General features: G+C 48.6%; 1 long non-coding RNA gene across 1 annotated transcript; it reads right to left on the minus strand.

Moving 5' to 3' along the window:
• Positions 1-2,753: 2,753 nt before the first annotated feature.
• Positions 2,754-22,245, minus strand: LOC113931465. The gene is made up of 3 exons (XR_003522730.2): positions 22,119-22,245; positions 3,863-4,148; positions 2,754-3,138 (listed from the first exon to the last, which is right to left on the minus strand). It is a non-coding gene; the product is annotated as an uncharacterized LOC113931465 (long non-coding RNA).
• Positions 22,246-24,078: the final 1,833 nt, after the last annotated feature.

A 24,078-nucleotide genomic window follows, 5' to 3' on the forward strand; every position in this document is an offset into this window, starting at 1 on the left:
CATGGGCTTAAATGTAAAACATACAACTGTGAAACATTTAGGGTAAAAAAAAGAAGAAAAATCTTTTTGATCTTGAGCTAGGCAGAGATTTTAGACTTGACACCAAATGCACACTCAGAAAAAGAGAAAATTGGTAAATTGGACTTCACCAAAATTAAAAATGTTTGCTCTGCAAAACACCCTGTTAAGAGGATGACAAGACAAGGTATCTACTGGGGAAATATGTTTGCAAAACACGTATCTGGTACAAAGGACAAGTATGTGGCATATACAAAGAACTCACAAAGCTCAACAGTAACAAAACATAACAGTCCAATTAGAAAATGAGCAAAAGACATGAAGAGCTATTTCACTGCAGAGGATATGCAGATGGCAAATAAGCACATGAAGAGATGTTCAGCTTCATTAGCCATTAGGGAACGGCAAAGAAAAAAAACCACAATGAAATATGATGACATGCCTATCAGGATGGCTGAAATAAAGAAGAGTGACAATACCAAAAGCTACCCAGGAGGCAACGCAAAGAATCACTCATATAGTCCTGGTGAGAATGTAAAATGGTACGGTTACTCTGGAAAACAATTTGGTCAGTTTTTTTTTTTTTTTAAGATTTTATTTATTTATTTGACAGAGAGAGACACAGCGAGAGAGGGAACACAAGCAGGGGGAGTGGGAGAGGGAGAAGCAGGCTTCCGCTGAGCAGGGAGCCCGATGCGGGGCTCGATCCCAGGACCCTGGGATCATGACCTGAGCCGAAGGCAACCACTTAACGACTGAGCCACCCTGGTGCCCCAATTCAGTCGTTTCTTATCAAAGGAAACATGCAACTACCATACGAGCCAACAATCACACTCCTGGGCAGAGGGCAGAATTTCCAAAGACATGGAAACCTGACATTCACACAAACACTTGTGCATGAATATTTATAGTAGCTTTATGCGTCATAGCCAAAATGATGTCCTAAATGACCTAGATGTTCCTCAACAGGTGACTGTTGAACAAACTGTCATACATCCATACCGTGGACTACTACTCAGCGATAAAACAGAATGAACTACGGATACATGTAAAAACTGGAATCAAATTTGATAGGATTATGCCGAGTGGGGAAAAAAAGCCAATCCCGAAGGTTACATACTGTATGATACCATTTAGAGGAGATTTGGAACTGACAAAAGTTTCGGAATGGAGGACAGATTAGACGTTGTCAGGGGCTAAGGATGGGGTAGAGCAGGAGGGAGTAAAGATGTCCAAGGACACACACAGGCAAATGAGTGCAAGTCAAACTGAGAAAACACAAAGACTGGTGGATGATATCATGTCACTATCCTGGTTGTGAGATTGCCCGGCAGTGTTTCGAGATGTTATCATTGGGGGAAACTGGATAAAAGGTACAGGGGAATCTTTCCATATTATTTCTTACAACTGTGTGTGAATCTACGATTATCTCCAAGTAAAAGTCAGCAACCCTGCAAGTCAGAACTTTCTCCCTCCCCCTTCCTTCTCCCTTCCCCCACCCCCAGCTAGTTGTTGAACATTGACCAGTACAGAATTGCTTCTCTTTGGAGAACAGACTTTCTGTTAGGCAAATTCATGGTTTCTTCCCCGAGTGCCTCCCAGGAGACAAAGTCGGTGGCTGGGGGCAAGGGAAGAGCCTGCGGCCTTGGAGAGTGGCTTTGCCTTCCTTGACTTCAGGTTTCCTCCCCTGTAAAATGGAGACAGGACTAGAGCAAAGGAAAATGAACACTTACGGAGAACCTACTTTTACATATGTTACCTTCCTTTGTCCTCTCGGCTAGGCCAATGAGCCATGCATTAGGAGTCTCCAAGTTTCAGATGATGAGACAGGCCGAGAGACATGCCTACCACAGAACGTGGTTGGGGTTGGAGTCCGCAGTCCAGGCATGTTTGGTTACTGCCGGCTGCCCGGAAACCTATCCACTCTCTGACCGTACAAGGCGGCCTCTCCCAGTGGAAAGTGAGCTGGGCAGAGAATGTCTGAGCCTCTAAAGTGCAAGTTGCGGGGGGAGGGCTGGGAGGGACGCAGCCTGCTCCCACCAAGCAGATATAGGAGCCGCAGACCCCACCGGGCCAGCTTCCCTCCACTGTGGAGCTAGCTGAGACAGCTGCTCATTTCCCCCTGGCTGATTGGCTGTTCCCTACCGTTGCCCGCAGTACGAAGACAAAACAACCCCAAAGGCCCAGCACTCTCTCCTTAGGGACCAGGCGGGGGATCAGGGTCAGCAGCTGTGAGCCATGGGAATGTGGGTACGTACCACCGTGGATGATGCTGGCGGGGGGCATAACCTTGGTCCTGGGGCCAGGCCCGGCCCATGAGGAAAGGAAAGAAGTGTCCCCTTGGGTTGGAGATCACATTGCCCAACAGAGGCTTACCTTTCAACCCTTGGCGATCTCCTTGGTGCTTTCCTCGCAAACTCTAGAGGTTGGACAAAGGCAAGGCTGTTCCCTGGTTAGAGCCCTGGGCTGGAGGTCAGGAGACGTGGACTTCAGCCAGCCCTGTGACCTCCTGCAAGACTTTGGATGAGTCATGCTCCCCACTCTGGGATTCCATGTCCTCAACCATAAAATGAGGGGTTCGGATCTGGTGGTCCCCAAGGCCTCTCCAGGCCCTGCCAGTCCTCATATTCAAGGTTAGCGCCAAGGCGTGCACGCAGGGCCCACCGGATTCCACCACAGCTCACAAACATGATTGGAACAGAAGCCCTAGTCCGATTTCATTTTTCTTTCGAGGCTGTTTATTGCCTAACAAAATGCACTTAGTGGCAAAGTCGTGACTGTGATGTTAAGTGTAGGCTACAAAGCCAGAAACAACAAACAAACAAACAAAAAATAGTGGGGGGGGGTGGGGAGCACAGAGCCCGAAGAGGGAGGGCCGTCCAGAGGGTCGGGAAGCCTCGGATTCACGGGAGTGGCTCATACACACGAGCACTCTTCCTTATTTATTCACATCCTCTGCCCCGTCTGGGTTCCGCGTGGTCTCCACTTCTTGTTAGCTTTTCAGCTGCACACCAGGCCCCAGCTGGCAGCGGCTAATTGCAATCAGCAGGTGAGAAATGTAGGTTCTCCGAAAAGGAATTATCTCCAGCGCTGGGAACCATTCTGGGAAATGTAACAGACCTGAGAAGAGAGGGGGAGATGTTTAAAACCTGAACTTCTGTGAAAAGCATTAATTGAAAAAGACAGCACCGCGCACCAGGAACCCATGACTCGCTCGCCTGAAAATATAATGAAGCAACTTCGTGTGCAAGGAAAGACCGGGGAAGCATTTCCATTTCTGCAAAAGCAGCTCCTGCCTCGTGCGCACGAGCCCTGCCTGCTCTCTTTTCCCAGGAGAACCAGAGAGCACAAAGGTTTGCTCTTGGAAGTTCGTCTTTACCTTTACATTTTTCTGCATCAGTAAAACCATGGCGCCAAGCTAAGGACTTTTCATTTATTTTTTTAATTAATTAATTAATTAATTAATTAATTTATTTTAAAAGAAAGATGTAAGGCAATCCCCTGTGAAGTGGAATGACTTGAGAAAGCAAGTTCAAAATCGGGGCGCGATCTCGGGGTTGCCAAACATGCAGGTGTTCGCTTAAGCTTCGTGCCAAGGGAGGGGGGGCGGGAGGTGGGTGCAGCCACGGACCCTAAAATGTGGTCTGGCTCCTTGGGGAAGCAAGCAAGCCGCAAGGCAAGGAGCAAGGTCCTGGAGGGGACTGTGATCTTGGCCCAGGCTACCGGCCGTCACTCCCGTCGGAAGCACCCGGGGACACGAGAAAGGCCCCCTAAGCACCTGCCTGCTCGCCTAGAGAATCGGCTTCTCTCTGTGCGTTATCAGCAGAGGGAATGAAAAGCGTACCAGAGGGGTGATTTGAATTTCATTTTCTCAATATGTGCCCCTGTGGGGAACGCTGCGTGGTGCTGCATGCTGATTCAAGGAAAACGGTCTCTGCTCCGCTGGGGTTGAAGGCTCGTGGTGGGTAGCTCGCCTTGCGCCGGGCGGTGGGGGCGCCCCGAGCATGGACTGAGGGATCCCAAGGCCTGTCCGGCCACCTTTGCGGACAGGACCCCCCAGCCCCTGCGGCCTGGCCGGCTCACGTGTCAGAGGAGTGCGTGAATTGCGGGCTGCGACCCTTCCCCAGATCCTGTAGAAGGCAAGGGCGAAGATGTGGCATAAAACACAAAAGGCTTGCCCCCCACCCACCCTGAATAAATGTTGCCTGGGGTTTGGGGGAGGGTGGGTAGCTTTGTTTTCCCTTCCGTTTGGTTGTTTGTAAGGTAAAGGGGAGGGAGAGGTTAGGCTCCAAGGAACCACAGTCCCTCGTGGGAGGTCAGACCAAGGACAGCTATGCCAGGGGGATCTTTGTCCACCTCCAAGAGCCCCTCCCGCAGTCCCCAGCCACTCGAGGGGCCCAAGGAATGTCAGAGGAGAGATTCAAGTCCCCAGGGGAGGAGATAGAGAGGCCTCAAGATCTTTCAGCCTTGGAGCCAAACCCCAGGCTTTGTGATCAAAAGACAAATAAACAGCCATTCCCACCGGGTCTCTCAAACCTGCTGAGCGGCACGAATGTTTCCTCCTTATAAACAAGCGTACCTGGAGAAGGCGAAAAAAACCAGACCCTGAAATCCCACACAGTTTTTGGCAGACCCCTTAGGAGAAACGGCTGCAGGCAGCTTTATCAAGTGCCTTTCTCACATCGCTCTGAAATAAGATGTCAAAGTTTGAACATAAACCATGAACAAACAAAATCAGCCCTGTTCCTCATGCCAGTTCCCCCATCCTGACACAGGGAAGGTTGAAATAGAGCTGCAGAATTCGAGGCCGCTGGAATGATCTGAGAGAGGCCAGTGGGTCTCGGAGGTAAGCAGGGAGAGGAGGCCACCTGTGGCCTCCTTTCAACAAACACGGGGCCCTGTACCGCTGAGCTGTGCATGCCTGGGGGGGCCCTAGTCCCATGGGTGTCCATGGAGTTGTGTTTCCAGAGGAGTCAATGGCCAATACAAATGCCCTAAGGAGCGCCCACTATGAGCCACCATTTGGGATACAGCACTGTCCAAACAGAGCAGGTCCCTGCCCAAGCTTCCATTCTAATCAGTAAATTAAGCAGCATGTGAGTAGGTGATACATGACTGAGCAAGAATACATCCAGGAGAGGGGCGCCTGGGTGGCTCCATCAGTTAAGCATCCAACTCTTGATTTCAGCTCAGGTCATGATCTCAGGGTCGTGGGAGTCGGGCTCCACGCTCAGCGGGGAGTCTGCTTGAGATTCTCTCTCTCTCTCTCTCTCTCTCCCTTTGCCCCTCCCCCCTCAAATAAATAAATAAATAAAATCTTTTTTTAAAAAAAGGATCCATCCGGGAGAGGGGTGGAGAACAGGGGAAGACTGTGGCTTATAGTGGGGTGGTCAGGGAAGGCCTCACTGAGATGAAGTGACTTTTGAGCAAAGGTGAAGGAGTGAGCCCTTCTAGGAGGTGCTCTGAGGGAAGAAGGACCCAAGTAGAGGGAACAGTAAGTGCCAATGTCCTGAGGTTGAAGCAGGCCTGGCAGAGGCAAAGGGCACCATGGGAGCCAGTGGAGTTGAAATGGAAACACAAAGGGTCTCTGCAGATCCTGAGTGCAGTACAGAGTCACAGAACATCAGAGCCAGTGCCCCAAGTCACCTCATCAGTCTGTTCTGTTGGGCTGTCATCTCAAGGGCCACCTCTAGGGGCCTATGGGACTCCCTGGTTCTCCATTAACTACCACCTAGTCCCTGAATAGGGTCCTGTTTAGTTCCTAAAGAACTAGAGGGGAAGCCCCACCCCCTGACTTCCTGGACGTCAAAGCTCCCAATGCTTCAACTTGCGGATGGAGGCATCCTGGAGACAGACGTGGAGGAAGAGGGGGGAGGATTTGAAAGTGTCCCTCACCACCCCCCGCCCCCTGGGTCCCCTACAAAAGGTGTCACCATACACTGAGTGATTCAATAAAAGTTCGGTTGACCCTTCCCCACCACCTTTCCCCCAGGAAGCATGGAGAAGCCTCTGGAGAGACTTAGTTGTGTCCTGGGCTCATCTGATTTGGTCAGAATCCCTTGCACAAGACCCAGTGTCCATCACACTGATATACTTTGCCCTGGCTCAAAGAGTGATGCAAGCAAGGTCTACCCTACACCGAGGAAGCTGCAGCTCAGGGCTAGCCCAAGCACTTTTATGACAAATTCTTGGCTCAAGGCCCTGAGGATTTCCTTGGTCAGAACCTCCCTGCTTGCTTTTCAGCATTTATCAACATAGGCATTGTGACATGCAGACAGAGCCTCGAAGCAGGGTGACCCCGGAAGCAGGGAGCTCACTCTGGAAGCCCAGGGACCTGGGTTCTGCAGCAAGGCTATGTGCCTGCACGTTGGGGTTTGGCCAGAAGCAGGTCAGAAGGTCTGCGGCTATGGAGTAAGGGCCCTGTGATAGGGCAGAACCCTCCACAGCTGTGGGACCTATCGAGCAGTCTGTGTGGGTCTGCTGTGTCGAGCCCGAAGACAGCAGCACAGGCAGTCAGGAGGGAGAGATGGACGTGAAGGGGAGAGAGCAAGGACAGACTGGAGGCCAGCTGGACAGATGGGAGCCTTCCCAGTTTCTCACAGCCTCCGACTTCACGGACGCAGGTGACCTACAAGGCAGGTGAGGGGCCCTCCAGCACTCAGCCGCACACCCGGCAGCCCCGGAGCTCAGAGAAGCCCAGGGAAGGGGGCCGGTGGTGCTGGAGGGGCTGCGGGCCCAACTGCCACCCGCGCCAATGAGATGAGAGGGTGGATGGGTGACACGTGTGAGCTGGGACAGTGCCTGCCCTCCTCTGACGGTCGAACCACAGAAATGCTGCTTCTTCACTTCCACCTTCCAAATCTCACAAAAATTTCTCTTCTGGCCAACTCTGACCATGGAGGGAAAAGACAAGAATTTTGTGAAACATAGTTCCTGCTTAACTACTACGGTACAAATCCACCCCTATGACTTTGACCTCAGGCCTCAGCTTCCTCACCCCCAACATCTAGGGGCTGGCCTGAAGGAAACCGTTGGGAGCATCCATGTTACAGTAACAATTTATTTTTCCCCCTCACTGGCAAGCCAGCGAGGGCAGCACATCATGCCATGTCAACTTGCCTCACGCACAGAGGTGCCAGGAGAGCCCAGATGCCATTGCAACATTGGGAGTCTCCGCTGGCTGGACTGAGTCCAGAGTCTCAGCCTTGATCCTCAGAGGAACTCCATGTTCTGTGGGCACACACACGGCCTCATTTCCCACCTTATCATAGGTCTGCAGGAGTGAGACATTATCCATCAGTCTTCCCCAGGAGTAAACCTCAAATCCAGCATGTTGTTGGACTCACACCAGTTACCTGCTGAGGTGGTGGCAGCAGGTGATGAAGCCCATGCTCCATCTCTAGTGCTCAGGCTGAGAAGTCCCAGAAGGTTGCAGAAAGATTTTTAGGCAGCACACAGTTCAATTAACAATCTGGACCCAAACATTGTCTCTAGGAGTTCAGCTTCCAGGTGATTCCAGAAAACTCTAACACAACCTAATGAAAATCTTTCTCAGCAAATAAATGTGAGCATTGTAATCCATGAAGAGCTTTTGACAAAATATGCTCTTTGTAGACTCTGTTCTTAGGTACTGCAGGGGGTGGGAGGAGACAAAGAGGTAGAAATGCAGAAAGGAAATGGAAAAAAAATGAAATTGTATAGGAAGATTTATGACCAAAGAAATGAAAAAGGATAAAAACACAGCTGTTCAAGAGAAGGGAGGCTGGATGGATCTTCTTTGAAATTCCATGAGTTTGAGAGATCATCAACAAAATCTAAAGCTAGAGGCTCCCATGTCAGCACATGAGAGGTGCAAAGAAAGGAAGGAAAGGAAAATGCCAGAAGGAATATCTTAGTTCAGAATACCTCATGAAAGAAAGAACTTTTATTATGGGACAGAGTGGGTGCAACACTGAATGAGACTATGGTCCTAAAGTTACACCCTCTAGATTTGTGCCTTGCACCATGTCTGTCTGTGGGGGAGGAAAAGTCACTTTCCCTCTACCCTTCTAGGTTCTTGGCTGAGACACCCCCCTCCCCCGTATAAAAGACTAAGAGGAGAAAAACAAATAGATGTTTAATAATATGCATACCTTCCATGTACGTGGGAAACACCCAGGAAAACAGACTAACTCCAAACTGGCCCAAGCCACCCTCTTAAATACCATCTGCAGCTAAAGACCAGAGAAGATGTTGGGGGAGGGGAGGCCGGTTATGGGAGGTTTCTGGGCAAAGCATAGTAATCAAGAGTAAAGGTGTTATGCAGACTTAGGTCATGACCTTCTCCACTGATCAGAGTTTCTAGAGATTGAGTCATCCTGGTACAGAGAGGGAGACATCCTTACAAATGGAGAGTTCCCTCGTACATGTAATTTTCTCTTACAAAAGGTTAACTTGCACTTGGTTTTCAGAGTTTTTCCCAAGTCTGCTGTTCCTTAAAAATAATCAGCCTAAAATAATCTTTATGCCAAAGAGGCGTATTTTGGGGTGACAAATTCTGCTCCTGCTCAGCTGGAGCATGTGTATGTCTTGCATGGAGTGAGGTGGTTCAGACCGCAGCCAGGGAGCCTCCAAGGTGCAAAGGCCAGTCAGCAGGAGGGGCCGGCACAGCTCTAAGGGTGTGACCTGTGGAAGAAGAGACACTGAAGGCTTAAAAGTGGGAAAGGACTTATGTCCACACAAAACCTGGCATGCAGATATTTATAGTAGCTTTATTCATAATCGCCAAAGCTTGGAAACAACCAAGATGTCTTCAGCAGGTGAATGGGTCAATCAACTGTGGTCCATCCAGACAGTGGAATACGATTTAGCACTAAAAAGAAATGAGCTATCAAACCCCGAAAAGACAAGGAGGAACCTTAAATGCATGTTACTAAGTGAAAGAAGCCAATCTAAAAAGGCTACATACGGCATGATTCCGATTGTATGACATTCTAGAAAAGGCGGAACTCTGGAGACAGTAAATAGATGAGTGGTTGTGGGCAGCTGGGGAGGTAGGGGAGGGAAGCATAGGTGAAGCACAGAAGATTTTTAGGGCAGTGAAAATAGTCTGTATGATATTACAATGGCGGATACACATCATTACATTTGTCCAAATCCATAGAATGTCCAACAGCAAGGGTGAACCCTAATGTAACCTATGGACTCTGGGTGATAATGACGTACCAGTGTAGGTACATCAACTATAACAAATGTACATTCCGGTGGGGATGTTGATAAGGGGGAGGCTGTGCATGTGCTGGGGGAGGGGGTATTTGGGAAATCTCTGTACCTTCTCCTCCATTTTTTCTGTGAATCTAAAACCTAGAGAACACAGGCAGCCACCTCTCTTACCTCGGCCACGGCAACTTCTTGTTAGATACATCTCCAAAGGCAAGGGAAGCAAAAGCAAAAATGAACTATCGGGACTTCATCAGGATAAAACCCTTCTGCACAGCAAAGGAAACAGTTAACAAAACTAAAAGACAACCTACAGAATGGGAGAAGATATTTGCAAATGACTTATCAGTTAAAGAGCTATTATCCAAAATCTATAAAGAACTTATCCAACTCAATGCCCAAAAAACAAATAATCCAGTTAAGAAATGGGCAGAAGACATGAACAGACATTTCTCCAAAAAGACATACAAATGGCCAACAAACATATGAAAAAATGCTTAACATCACTCAGCATCAGGGAAATACAAATCAAAGCCTCAATGAGATACCACCTCACACCCGTCAGAATGGCTAAAATTAACAAGTCAGGAAACGACAGATGTTGGCGGGGAGGCGGAGAAAGGGGAACCCTCCTACACTGTTGGTGGGAACGCAAGCTGGTGCAGCCGCTCTGGAAAACAGTGTGGAGGTTCCTCAAAAAGTTAAAAATAGAACTACCCCATGACCCAACAATGGCACTACTAGGTATTTATCCAAAGGATACAAACATAGTAATCTGAAGGGGCACATGCACCCCAATGTTTACATCAGCAATGTCCACAATAGGCCAAACTGTGGAAAGAGCCCAGATGTCCATTGAGAGAAAAGTGGATAAAGAAGATGTGGTATGTATATACATGGTGGAATACTACTTGGCCATGAAAAAGAAAGAAATCTTGCCATTTGCAACAATGTGGATGAAACTAGAGGGAATTATGCCGAGTGAAGTAAGTCAGTCAGAGAAAGAAAAATACCATATGATTTCACTCATATGTGGAATTTAGGAAACAAAACAGATGAACATAGGAGAAGGAAAGGAAAAATAAAATAAGATGAAAACAGAGAGGGAAGCAAACCATAAGAGACTCTTAACTGTAGGAAACAAACTGAGGGTTGCTGGAGGGGGGGTGGTGGAGGGGATGGGGTAACTGGGTGATGGGCATCAAGGAGGGCACTTGAAGTAATGAGCACTGGGTGTCATATGCAACTGATGAATCACTAAATTCTACCCCTGAAACTAATAATACATTATATGTTACCTAAATTGAATTTAATTTAAAAATAAAATAAAATAAAACTGCTCTAAAAAATTAGAGTCTTTTTAAAAAGTGGGAGAGGAAACCGAATCTGAGGTTCCTTAACATATCATAGCATATCAAAAATGAAAGTTTAGAAACTAAATCGTACTTTGGTTAGCGAATCACAACATTCTTCCTGAATCCTCTCGATGGTTCAGTGCAAACACGGCTCAGGTCTCCCATTATTCTGCAGACATGAAAGTTAGGCCCAGGACTCTCTAGGGGCAGGAATGACCTAAATTATAATTTAGTTTGTAATACCTTTGTCTAGTGCAGGGGTTGGCAAACTTTTTCTGTAAAGGGCCAGATAGTAGATATTTTAGGCTTTGCAGGCCATATGGTCTCTTCTTCAACTACTCTGCCGCTGTAGCATGGTTGTGTCCAATAAAACTTTATTTACAAAAACAAGCATAGGCTGGACTTGTCCTCAGGACTGTAATTTGCTGGTCTAGTACGTTTCTAGGAAGTTGGGCTTGCCTATGCTCAAAGTATGCGCAAACTGATTGTTGAAATTATGCGTTACATATAAATTATACGTGTTTCAACACAGAGAAGGAGGAATTAAGGAAAACAGTGACACAAGAGAAGAAAGGAAGCTGATTTTTGTTTCATAAGCCAGGGGGAGAAGAATGCAGAGAAGAGCCAGGAGGAGGAGGAGGAAGGGAGCAAAGCGGGTCTTGCAGGGGGCGGCACACACTCGGAGGAATGCAAGACAAACAGAGAACTCGAGACCAGAGCTCGAGGGACTCCAACTCCAGGTCATTCTCTGCCCTTCTGTCATTCTGCCCAATCCCCAAATCCTCACAATCCGGAGCCAGGCAGGAAAGGAAGGCACAGCAGGCTCTGGTGAGTGAGCAGGGGTGGGGATGGCAGCCACCCTGGGGGTGTCTCTCCGTGAGGACAGATCCCTATCTTCTTCCTACAACACATTATGCCGAAAACATAGCTAAACTTGAGCTTAAATAAACAATTTAATCAGCAGCCCCGTTTCCTTTTATCACCCAATCTCCCGGCTAGACGGACTAATTATTTTCCATCTCCCAACTGCTGGACTGTTAAGTATCATCTGAAGCAAACAGAATACCAGGCATTGCTGAATGCCATCGCAGCCCAAGCCCTGCACCAACGGGATTCCCACGGTGGCTGCATTTTTAAAGACCCTGCAACTAAATAAACATGGCTCTGCGAATGACTGCTGTAAAGAAGTACTTTGTTGTGTGGGGAGGGAGAGAAGGCTTTTTCCTCAGGAAACACGGCCAGTGTTCTGATCATTAGCAAAGAAACAAGATACAGGTCGGATTGTAAGCAATCCCATCACCACTTCAAAGAGGGAGAATATTTCTAGATCGTCTAGATCCTGATGAGTGCTGCATTTCGAACTCTCTGGGCCTTACTTCCCCACCTGTAATATTGGGGCTCGTGATGTTTACCACGGGGAGGTGTTCTGCAGAATAAATCAGATAATGCAGCTAACCGAGCTCTCGGCCTATAGTGGGCGCTTTCTAAACAAGAGGTCACCTGATGTTATCAATGACTGATATCTATAACACAATTCTGGCACAAAGAAGATCGTGCCAACCCGGTGGGGAGAATTGCAGTCATGAAAACAGATGGTTTCCTTGCTCTTTATCAAACTTCCCGTGGTCTGTGCCTTCGACAGAGCGCTCCCCTGAAATGGGCTCCTGGCCAGGGTAGACATTACTTACATTCGAGAAAAGGCGCTGTGGAGGACCCCACCCCTTGGCTGCCATCCCACCTCCGAGGCCATGTGGAATTACGGAAGTAGATAGGAGTCAGGATAAGTGGAGACTTGAAGCCTTCTGGGTAATCATACAATGCCATCCACTGAATCACAGGTTTCTTTTGGCAGGTGTACAGAGGGAACACCCTTCCTGTCGCTGTAGCCCTTCCCCAGTCCACGGCCTCTCCCGGCCTGGGCTCCAGCCCCCCGCCGGCTGATGTCCCTCACACGCAGTCCACCCATGTGGCTGGCAGGGAGGGGTGCGACTTAGCTCACAACCAAGGCCTTTTCTGGTCCCCGCGTCACCGGCTGTCCATCCCCACAGCCCCTCTGCCGGCGTGTCAGGACTCACGGGGACTCTGGCGTTTGCCTCCCAGCTGTCCCCTGTGACCTTAACCTCGGCCCCCTCCATTCCATCCTCTGCACGTGGCCAGGAGGCTTGCTCCAAAGACCCAGATCTGCTCCTGGCAGCACACTGTTGAACAGCCGGGACATGTAGAACAAAGTTCACCCTCTTCAGCAGGATCTGGAAGGCCTGTTCCAACCCGGTGCCCGCCTACCTACCCCGGGCAGCCTCACCTTCAGGCCTGTAACTCTTGGCCCTTCTCTCTGCTTTGCATGCCCACCCCCTTCCATCCTGAGCTTGTCCAACTTCTGCTCGATCTTCAGCCTCTAGCTCAAACGCGACCTTGTTTCTGACACCCCCAAGTCAGACAAACACCAACCGCCCCCTCTTCTATATTCCTGTAATAACTTGTATGTCACTCCCTTCTGGTACTTTCCAAACATTAGTATAACCAGTTGCAGATGGTTTGTGTTTGGCTGTAGCCTCGACGAGGGCACGAGCTATAACTTACTCATTTTGGTCTTTCTAGCACTCAACCCACTACCTGACATGGGGTAGTCAGTGTGCTTTGCTAATAGAATAGAACGAATTCAAAGAGCAAATGCTGTGGGTTTGGCAGGGCAGGAGTGGCTGATGCAGGCAAGATGCAAGAAATCCAGAGGCACCACCAAGGGATTCTACTATATTTCTTCGTTAATGGTTTTAAATTCTTCTTAGGATCGCCTTTGGAGAATTAGCCAAACTTTACAGCTACTCGCTCCCTCTTCCACCAAATCGATAACCATCTCTATTCTCAGAGCTGTCAGTCAACCTGTATTTACGATTTTAAACCCTAGTTATAATCCATCCCTTGACCACGTTTTGCTCAGCATCCACGAAGCTCAGGAGGCTCTGTCTTTTTAGACTCTGTCTTGCCAACCGTCACTACCCTCCACCATCCGCAACAGCCTTATAATCAGTAGTTTGCATAGGTGAAGTCAAGAGACTCCCCACTTCACTACGAGGATTTTCTAGAGGCTCACAAGGACAGCCTCCCGAGTAACCCTTTTGCTGTTTCTTGCCCTGAAGCCCAAGGGTAGGCTCCACGCTCCGTGGCGGGGGATGTAAGCTCTTCCACACCCTGACTCCCCTCCCCCCTTCTCCTCTCATCACTGCCACCCACCTCTGGTTGGGACCACCCTGGGCTTCACTGCTGTTCCGGAAGCGGGCCAGGCTCTGTGGTGCTGAGTGGCTCTCCAACGTGCCGTTCCTGGAATGCTTCTCCTTCCTCCTCCATCTGGTGAACTTCTAGGCATCCTTCAAGGTCCATTTCAGCTCTTGCCAGCATCTTTTCTGCCAATACTCTTCCCCCTCCTACGTGGGAAAGCACTACAAGTAGGCTTTCATGATGGGATCCTCCTTACTTCTATTTTTTTTTCTTTTTTCATCTTTCTAATTTAATTTAATTTTTGGATATCAAGGGCAATCACTGGATTACTTAAAATTACTGGTGAATGACTTACTCTCATCACTGGCTCATGCACACTCCATAAGCACTAGCAGAGCCATTCCCCAAAACGAAAGCCAGGCAGGACCGTGATCATAGCCTACGCATCGTCCCCCACACCCATTAATCCATGCCTTTGACTCCCCGCTTGACAGGCTTTATCATACTTTTGAACCATGTATTCATCATCCTAATTCTTTCCTTTTTATATAGTTTCACTGCAGCTACATACATTCTTTTAAAATTAAAATACCTTATTTTAGTTGTTTCTAACTTCAACAAAAAGGAACATTCTGCATGTAATCTTTCGGAGTTTATTTTTTCAGATTTTGCATGGCTAAGATGTATGCCTGTTTTTCTATGTCACTGTCACTCACTTAGTCTCCTGTGTGATTTTCCATAATTTATTCCTCCACTCACCTTTTGGTGGGCATTTGGCTTGGGATAGGGTTGCCAGATTTAGTAAGTAAAAAATATAGGACACCCAGTTAAATTTGATTTTAAGACCATTTTTTAAGGATAAGTATGTCCATGAAATATTTGAGACATGCTTATTACCAAAAAAGTACTCATTGCTTGTCTGAAATTCAGATTTAACCGGCCATCCTGTATTGTATCTGGCAGACCTAGTTTGGAAACGAAGCTGCTATGAACATTTCTCTACGTGTCTTCCATTGGACAGGCCAAGGCTTCTCTTGGGTCTTTACCTAGGTGTGTGAATCCCAACTTACGAGAGTAACAGCAAACTGCTTTCTTAAATGACAGCTCTCGATTCTTGAGCCCCACCTCCTATTTTAAGAATAGAAAAGGTGTCAGAGTATGGGAAGAGAGGATTGTATGTGAGGAGATTGGTGAAGAACCATAGCTCCAGTGAATGCCCCCTTCTCTTCCTTTTAAGGCAGGGGTTGGGGGTTACTCTTTAACTCCAAGCCTGGTGAGGGCCTTCAAGATGTTTTGCAATATGTTCCCTGCAGGTGGGAGCCCCAGGGCAGCTCACCTATGCCCGGGAAAGCTAAAACAGACTGTGGGTTGGGTTTTGCTTTCAGACCATGCCTCCAGAGGCCATGTGGGGCAGGGGGGACAGAAGGGCCATTAGGTGCTTTCATGGCCAAGTCAGTAGAGACGTGGGGTGACCCTGGACTCCCAGAGTATACTGGGACAAGAGATGCAGGTGTGTGACCCACAGACTCGAAGTAGCCACAGAAGAGAGAGAGCTGATGTGGAGCCAGCTTGGGTCCTGAGCAGTAGTGCAAGGTAATCCCAGCTGAAGGAGGCTAGAGATAATCTTGCCAGCTCGCTAGCTCAGGAGCAGGCCTAGACCACCGCCCTTCACGGTGACCTATCAGCCCAAGGTCAAGAGAACTGGAGAGAGGTCTCCAGCCATGAGACCCTCTGAAGGGCCCAAGAGAACACCTCAGGAGGGGAAAAGCTGGCTTTATTCATCTTCCATGCCACTCCAGGGCCCCAGCTCTAACCACCTGAAAATGAGACCCAGGAAGGGCAATGGAGCCGCCAAGTTGGAGCTGTCTGCTTCCCGGCCTCTCCTCCCTCTCCCCGTGCCAATGGTGGCTGGGGCAAAATGGCCCCCAATAAATGGAGGTGGTGAGCAGCGACAAAGGAGACGTGCCACTCCCCACTCAACCTCCCCGTTGCAGCCTCTCTGCCTAAAGGGGGCCTGAGGCATGCAGGGAAAAAACTGAATGCCAAGCCAAGCTTGGAGTTTTGACTTTCCACATCTTAGATGGGACCTTCGAATTGCTCAATTGTGAGCTGAAGTGACCATAACAATCTATTACCTCACAATAAACAGAAATAAGACCTGCTTAGTTTGCATCCAGGTTTTAGAGAAGATTACCCTCCCTGAATCAAGTCAAACAATCCAGTGCTGCTTTGTTCACGGCAGAAGCTATGCTTATCTGCCCACTGGTTACACAGGCATGTCCTGATTGATGCATGTTCACCTCACACATACATTCAGTCACATCCAGCCAGCCACACTGGACAACCCAACCAACCAAGAGGTCAAAGGGTTTCCTTCCCTCCCAGCCTCCTGGCGCTCCTTCCCCTTTCCACTTCTCTCCCTCCCCCCGCCCCTGCCCCCACTCTCTCTGTCTTTCCCTCTTTCTCTCTCCCTCTCTCTCCTGTTCTCTTTTCACTGCTCTCTGTAAAGCCTACTGCATGTTGATATTCTCAGTCTCTGCGTCCTCCACCTCCAAATCCCAGGATCTTGGTCCTCACTTTATAAGGAAAGTAGGTGGTAGGGAAATAGGAGACTGGCCTGGCAGGTGATAGAATCACAATGATCCAACAGGATGTGAGCATCCTAATAACAAGGAGGCTATCACAGATGAGGGTTTGAAAGTGGATTGTCATCCTGCTGGACACTGAGCTCTTCAGGAACAGAAACCATGTCTTATTTGCTTCGGTGTCTCTAGCAGCAAGCCCAGCGTCCGGAACACAGTAGCCCTTAACCAGAGTTTATTGGAAGGATGAGCAAGTGAATGAATGAGTAAATGAATGGGTAAATGGATTTAGCAAAAGGCCACAAGGATCAGCATTCGGTCACCTCTATTCCAAGTATTATCCCCAACGATGAAGATAAAAGGGCAGTATCTAGCAAATTTGTGGTGACCAAAGCTGGGAAGGAGCCATAATGTACTAGATGACAGGCTCAGGACTCAAGATCTCAACTGGATGGGCAGAATGGGTAAAAGAAACAAGATGAAATTCAATAAAGATAAATGTAACCATCTGCACTGGATTCAAATGGTCAACGGCCCCAGTTCAGGAACCTCGGCTCCCTTTGAAAAATCCCCTGGGAAATTTTTGGTTCACTATGAATCCAGCAAAACCAGCAAAACATGGATGCCAATACAGACATTCAGAACTGGGCTTGGGCAGGCCATATCAGAGAAGGCTAGGGAAAGGAGGACACTGCTAAATAGAGCGTGTCAGAGCCTGATGACCAGGAAGGTGAGGGATTTGGAAACTTCAATATATAAGAAATAATTGAAGAAATGGGACATTTGTGCCTGGAGATCAGAAATAAGGAGTCAACAAGAATAGCTTTAAATTGGTTGGGGAGCCATACTGTAGATGAGGAGTTAGTTTTAGAAGGTGGTGCCACAGCAGAATTACAGAAGGGTAATGTGTAGCTGAAGATACATAAGAACCCTGTCTCGGAACATCCCAACTACAGAACAGGCTACCCTGTGAGGCAGGAGCACTCCCACTCACCTTAGGAAGTTCAAAAGCAGTTCAAGAATGGTCTCCAAGGCCCTGGCCTCCCGAGTCCCTTTTGGTCTTGATATGCTGGGATTCCACCTTGGGCTCATTAGGTAAAGCCTGTCTGAATTCAGGAAGCAGGTGGATTACAGAGTGAAGTTTTGGCGTATACAGATACCAGTTATATCTGACGCCAAGTAAATAGCGTGGTCTGATGAGAGGCTTTGGGGGCCAAATAAAATGGAGATGAGCCAGGTCCAAAATTAGTTAGGTGCCACTATGTTTGCAAGGTTGATTTAGAACCTAACATTCAAAGGACACTCATAATCAGTTCCAATAAGAACAAACAGCATTCATCAAGCACTAATAATAGGCAGATCCCAAAGGTTCCTGTCTCTTGGAATTAAAAGCCAAATAACTCTAGTCCTCTAGGATCAGAAGCAGGTAAACTAAGAGTTGAGGAGAAAGGGCCATGGGACTAAATCAGAACCCAAATGCCTTCAGATGGTTTCGTTCCAGCGAATATGTAATATGTGTTTGGAATCTTTGGTTTTAAACATGTACTTACCTTAAAGGAGACAGGTTCTCCGTGTGGCATCCTGTGAGCGCTTGTTAGAAATGCAGAGTCTCAAGTCCCTCCCAGACTTACTGAACCAGAATCTTCATTTTAACTAGAGCCCCAGGGAGTTCACAAGTGCATTAGAATTTGAGAATCACGGGTGCTTGGATGGCTCAGTCGGTTAAGCATCTGCCTTCGGCTCAGGTCATGATCCTGGGGTCTTGGGATCAAGCCCCACATCGGGCTCCCTGCTCGGCGGGGAGCCTGCTTCTCCCTCTCCCTCTGCCAGCTGCTCCCCTCCCGTTCATGCTCTCTCTCTCTCTCTCTCTCTCTCAAGTAAATAAATAAAATCTTAAAAAAAAGAACTTGAGAATCAGTGTTGTACACTAGAGTTGACCAAAAAATGTTGTTTTCTTCTGGTCTTATGCCATCAATCCAAATATGGGACACATGACCCAACAAGTATGAGCATATTTATGAAGACAATAGGATAAGATCTTTGGCATTAAGACCGTCCCTTCTGCAAAACTGGTTCTTGTGGTTCCAGAAAGACCGACAATTGCTAACCAAGTGATTCCATGCTGAATCAAGCAGCTGGGTTTAGCCTGAAGTAAACAGAACTTGTGTCTCAGAACCTGGTAATGTCTGAGAGAATAGGAATGCAAGTTTGATCCTTAGAATCCAACGATCCAATGCTCTGGAACCCACCACACCAACGTTAGAGACCGGAGCGATTTAGGGTCGTTAAGATGAACGATGAACGCATCAGCTGTCTTTTTGTTTGTTTGTTTGTTTGTTTTGTTTTTTAAAGATTTTATTTATTTATTTGAGAGAGAGAGAATGAGAGATAGAGAGCATGAGAGGGAAGAGGGTCAGAGGGAGAAGCAGACTCCCCGCTGAGCAGGGAGCCCGATGCGGGACTCGATCCCGGGACTCCAGAATCATGACCTGAGCCGAAGGCAGTCGCTTAACCAACTGAGCCACCCAGGCGCCCGCATCAGCTGTCTTGACCTTTAGCTGTTCCCTCATTATTATCTTTAGTACATGACCCCATGCTCTACCCTGGGGGCAGCTGGTGCTATTTTAGAAGGAGCGGGGGCAAAAGACACCTGTTCCACCTGTACTGTGAAGGGCACCTGGCGTGTCGTCTGGAATGGAGTGAGGATGAACAAAGGGAATTTTAAGTTTTATAATGAAATGCCTTGAAACCTCTTTTGTTTGTTTGTTTTTTGCACTGCCCAAGTGTTACATTGTCCTTTTTAGTGTGAGAAACAACCCAAGAAACCAAGATAAATGGGAAAACATCAAGGCTTACAATGAAGGATAGTCTGGCCTTGAATGAATCAGAAAATCCATGATTTTAATTCACATCTAACCATAAGAAGCAATGAAATGGTCTTTTGATTTGTTCCAGTTTTAGGACCAAATCCAAACCTCTTATCTAATAAGGATGCTCAAGACCATTACGCACCCAGTACTATTCCTTCTCTGAAAATCCCAAGAAGGGCTTTCTTTGGACTGACATTTAAACAGAGTTCAGCCTCCCACCATTCCATGGGTCAGCCCTGGAAGCAGGTGCAACTGGCTTCAGCAGGCACAGCCCAAGATCACCAAACACAGACCTTGAAATCTCTCCAACAGAGCCTGAGAAGAAATAGCAGCTATCTCTGTGGTTCTTATTTACACATTTTTTCCTATTCCATAAATCAGATGAAAAAAAAAAGAAAGAAAGAAAATCTTGTTTGGCCCACAGAACAGGACAGAACCACATGTGAGCAGGAGTGCTGGGGGATCATGCCCTCTGCTTTGGGGGGTCATTTGTGTGCCTGGCAGGCCTTGCCCACAGGAATGAGCAAGCCCGGGAATGAGGGCAGGGTGGCAGATGAGCAGGTGGCTGGGGGCTTGCAGGAGACATGGGAGCCACGGAAGGTACAGGCTTCCACTCCACATCCTTTCCAAGCGCACTCGTGCTGCGGCATGTCTCAATCAGGGAGCACTAACAGGCACCATCCACACGCTTATCACTAAGAAAGTCACGTTTCTTGGCAACGTTCCCCCTGGCTCCACCCGAGGAGGGAGGCTGCTCTTTAAACCCTGGTGTTCCATGGGTGGGAGAAGAACCCGCCTGCCCCTAGGCAGAGCACGGCCCTTGCCAGCTTTATCCAGCAGTCCAGCCAAATAACCCAGCAATATTTATTTAGTAACAATTATGGAGTTGGTGCTGGGGAATGCCAAAACCAAATGTGCAAGATTCCATCCCTGCCCTCAAGAAGGTCCCTGTTTCGTGTGTGTGTCGGCGGGGGGGGGAGGGTGGTGGCGGGGGTTTGGATCTGGTCCTAAAACTGGAACAAAAGCAAACTGGACACAAAGCACAGATAGCAAATGCCAAGGTAGTGGTAAAACCAAAGAAAGAGATTGTCGTTGGCTGGAACAGAAGGGCAGTGCATCGTAACAGGAGTGAGGTAGGAGGGCAGAGGGTGGTCAAGAGATCTGTGAGCCTGAGGTCACGGGGGATGGCATTCGGGGGGGGCAGGGAAGATGGGGGGCGGGTCAAGGTGGCTATGAAACTGGGAGGGAGGGGTACGGTTGAGCCATAGCTGGGGACCGTGGCTACAGCAGAGGTTTCTACTCTGTGCAGGACTCCTCCCTTGGCTTGCAGCGTGGTCCAGAATAAGTCCTTGTCGAGGAGGGGCAGAGCCAATCTGAGGCCCGGCAGGATGCATCAGGTGCCCAGCCTTGATCAAAGGAATATGCCAGATATTCCTCCAACTCCACCCTCTGCCCTGCCGGCCAGACTCTTGGTTACGCCGAGGCCTTAGGAGTGCTCTCCTTCCACAGGGAGACACAGGGCTTACAATTGTCAAGTCAAATCTATCACCAAAAAAAGGCAGATATTTGTCACAGGGAGAAAGGGAAGCATGATGGGCATGATCACGTCCACAGCAGCGCGGTGCCTGAGATCCCAGGAAGTGTGACCTTCGAGTAGCCGGTCCCCACTCCGTGCTTCGTCCACTCCTCTCAGGGCCCCCTCGGGCCCGCGGTCCCTTCTTCTGGCCTCCTGCCCAGCCTCCTGCCCAGCCTCCACAGCCCGGACCCCCTGGGGATGCTGGTGTTCCCACAGACCGAGGAAACAAGCCACTGGGGCTGCCCCCTCTGTCACCTTTCCCCACCTACTGACTTAACTCCATGGCGCCCTCTCCTCCTCAGTCCCGCCCCTCATCTCAGAGGAGGAGTTAGCCTTCTTGCTCAAGGCCTGCCTCTCCCTCACTGCTCCACACGCCACCCCTCCCTTCCTCTATCTGTCACCGGGTCCCGGCTCTTCACTTACTTCTCAGCTCCCGGCACGACAAACATCCCTCCAATCCCCAAAACCAAACTCAACAAAAACACAACACCGCACAACACACACTCACTCCTCCCTTTAACCTCCTGCAGCCCATTGCCCACCTTCCGTTCTCAGCCACAATCCTTCAGAGGGTGGTCTTTGCTGGCTCGACCCATTTCTTCCATTCCATTCAGCCCTTGGACCCTGGCTCTGGCCTCTCACCCTCGCTTCACTGAAACATGCGATCTTTAAGATCACCAGTTACCTCCCTGTTTCCAAATCCGGGGAAACCTTTCCCCTCCTCATCGTCTGGATGCTGCACTGTTGCCCTGTTATGATGTCCTGAATCTCTCCATTCCCCTGGTCTCTGTCTTTCCTGCTTCTCCTCCTGCCTCACAGTCTCTCCCACTACTGACCCCGCTGGGGAACCAAGTGTCCTCTCTTTCCAGAAGTGTCCGTATCCCCCAATGCTGAGCTATAGAACTCTCCTCCAGGCCCCCTTAACAATCTGGCCCTTACCAAATTATATCAGCATTATCTGTTTATGTGTGTATTTCCCTTATTAAGCAAGAAGGGCCCAGAGGGAAGTAGCTATGGCAATTCGTACTCATGCCCCGGTACCTATCACAGAATACAGTGTCCACAGGTACCCCACAAAATTTGTTCAACCAGCTTGGAACAGACGCCAAAGGCAATCTAGACTGATTTCCAGCTTGATGGTTTCTTTCGGATTTCACTTCCAAGTACACGTGTTCTTTCTCTTTGACTCAAAGGCCCATATTCTACAGGGACAGCCCTCTAGAGAGTGTGGGTCAGAGCTCCACATTCAGTGGGGAAGCTCCAGACCCCATTTCTCAAGGTCTTCCTTAGTCTACTTCCTTACCTTTTGGTCACCATGTTGCTGGGGTCTCCCACTGACCTGGCCTTGTGTCCATTTGTGGGTGCTCAGTTCTTGCTGAACAGAATGCGGCCAACATCTGCAACCATCCCGACTCCTAAGCAGCTCGTGGGGACAGAGAGGTTCCCTGACTGGGGACTCTGTGTTTATAACTGGCTCTCCTTTTATAGATTTGTAGCAATAGTGGTCATCGTGTGGACTGACTTTACACACATTTTTCTCTAGGCTTTTACAAGGTCACCTACAAAACAACACTGGCATTCTGGAACCCCGGGAACCCACACTGCAGTCATTATTAAAGGGGAGTTGGTATGTTATCAGTATGTGGAAACTCTAACACACTTCACATTGTTGCCAAGTGTTGTTGACCTCAGCCTCTCTACACCGTCCCAATATTTAGAATGGAACGCCTTCCCTTCCCTGGATTGTCCTTATTTCTACTTAGTGACTTTGACTTTGGATTCTGATTCTGATCCGACTGATTTCTTATCCAAGGGCGTAGACCCTGGCAGTGTTCTTGGGATGTGCTTCCTTCCTTCCCAATTTCTTGGCTACTCGTCCTCACTCCTGCCCCGTTGGCTCTGACCCAGGTTTACTCTTCCGGCCCTTTAAGAAGCCATACATCAGTCATCTCAGATAGCTCCTTCTTTCTTCCCCCCCCTCCCCCGCATGTCCACAAAGGCTTTCTCAAAACCCTCCCCATTCTTTTAACCCTATAAGAAACTGAGCTTCAGGGATGACCATGGGTTTGTGACTTCCCTTGATCACCTCTTCCTAGCAGGTCCAGATCACAGGGGACAGGCCAAATTGAACCTGTAAACACTCCTTCAACCCACTGGGTACCCGAGACAATGTCCTGCGGCTTGATGTTAGTGACAGTGCATAGAATGGTGGGAAATACCCTGAATGGTTAGAAGATGTCACCATGTAACTTGAGGTGAGGCCTTGAACAAGCCATTCCATCCTTATGGCCTAGATCGTCTCTGGGGTTCCCTCCAGGTCTACTAGCTCAGGTTCCTGATTCAAGAGGTTCCTCCAGGACTGTGAGCACCTGATTCACTGCTGCCACTGCATTCTCTACTATCCTTTGAAGGCTGACTGCCAAGTCACTTAACTGTCCAACAGAGGCCTCCAGCATCCCAGGGACAGCACTCACAGTAGCCTTCTAACAAGGGCTCACTCTGTTTCAGTTTAATTCAAACTTCATAGAGGTGGATAGAGAGGGCGACAGAGTGGCCAGCCAGGTCTCTGATGTTCTTCAGACTCCAACTAAAACAGATATCTTCTATATATGTGTTTAATGGCGTCCAGGTATTTGAATCCACAGGACCATTGCCTCTTTCAGCAGAAGCTCGGCCCCTTGGAGTGTCTCTCTGGGCATGGTTATCCAGAGATTCCTATTACCTTTCTCTTCCTGTGTTTCTTCGGCAGGGAACATGGCCCGGATATGGGCCACACTCAGTCTGAACTCATCTGCATATTCATCGTCTAGAACAGAAGTTGGCAGCCTTTTTCTGTAAAGAGCTAGACAGTGAATATGTTTGGTGTTTCAGGCCCATATAGTCTCTGTCAACCACTCAACTATTCAACTTTGCCATTGCAGCACAAAGCAAACCATACATTAACAAGTAAGTGTGGCTCTATTCTAATAAAACTGTATTTACAGAAACAACTCAGGGCCCAGATTTGGCCTGAGGGCTGTCAGTGGTCTACCCCTAGCCCAGCACTCCCCATCACTAGCTGGAACTGGTTATCTAGCTCTTCAGTAGAGGGAGGCACCTGGGTTTGGGAACTAAGTCGGATCCCTTTGTGGGTGTCCCTTTTGTTTGTATAATCTTGCGTGGCTGAATCATTAATGGTGACATACATGGTTAGGTTAGGACACAATCTGCCTGAAGACATTTAAGGTCAACTAGTACCCTGGTCCTATACATTGACTCACATT

Source organism: Zalophus californianus, chromosome X (assembly GCF_009762305.2).
Source record: "Zalophus californianus isolate mZalCal1 chromosome X, mZalCal1.pri.v2, whole genome shotgun sequence".
Taxonomy (NCBI): Eukaryota; Metazoa; Chordata; class Mammalia; order Carnivora; family Otariidae; genus Zalophus; species Zalophus californianus.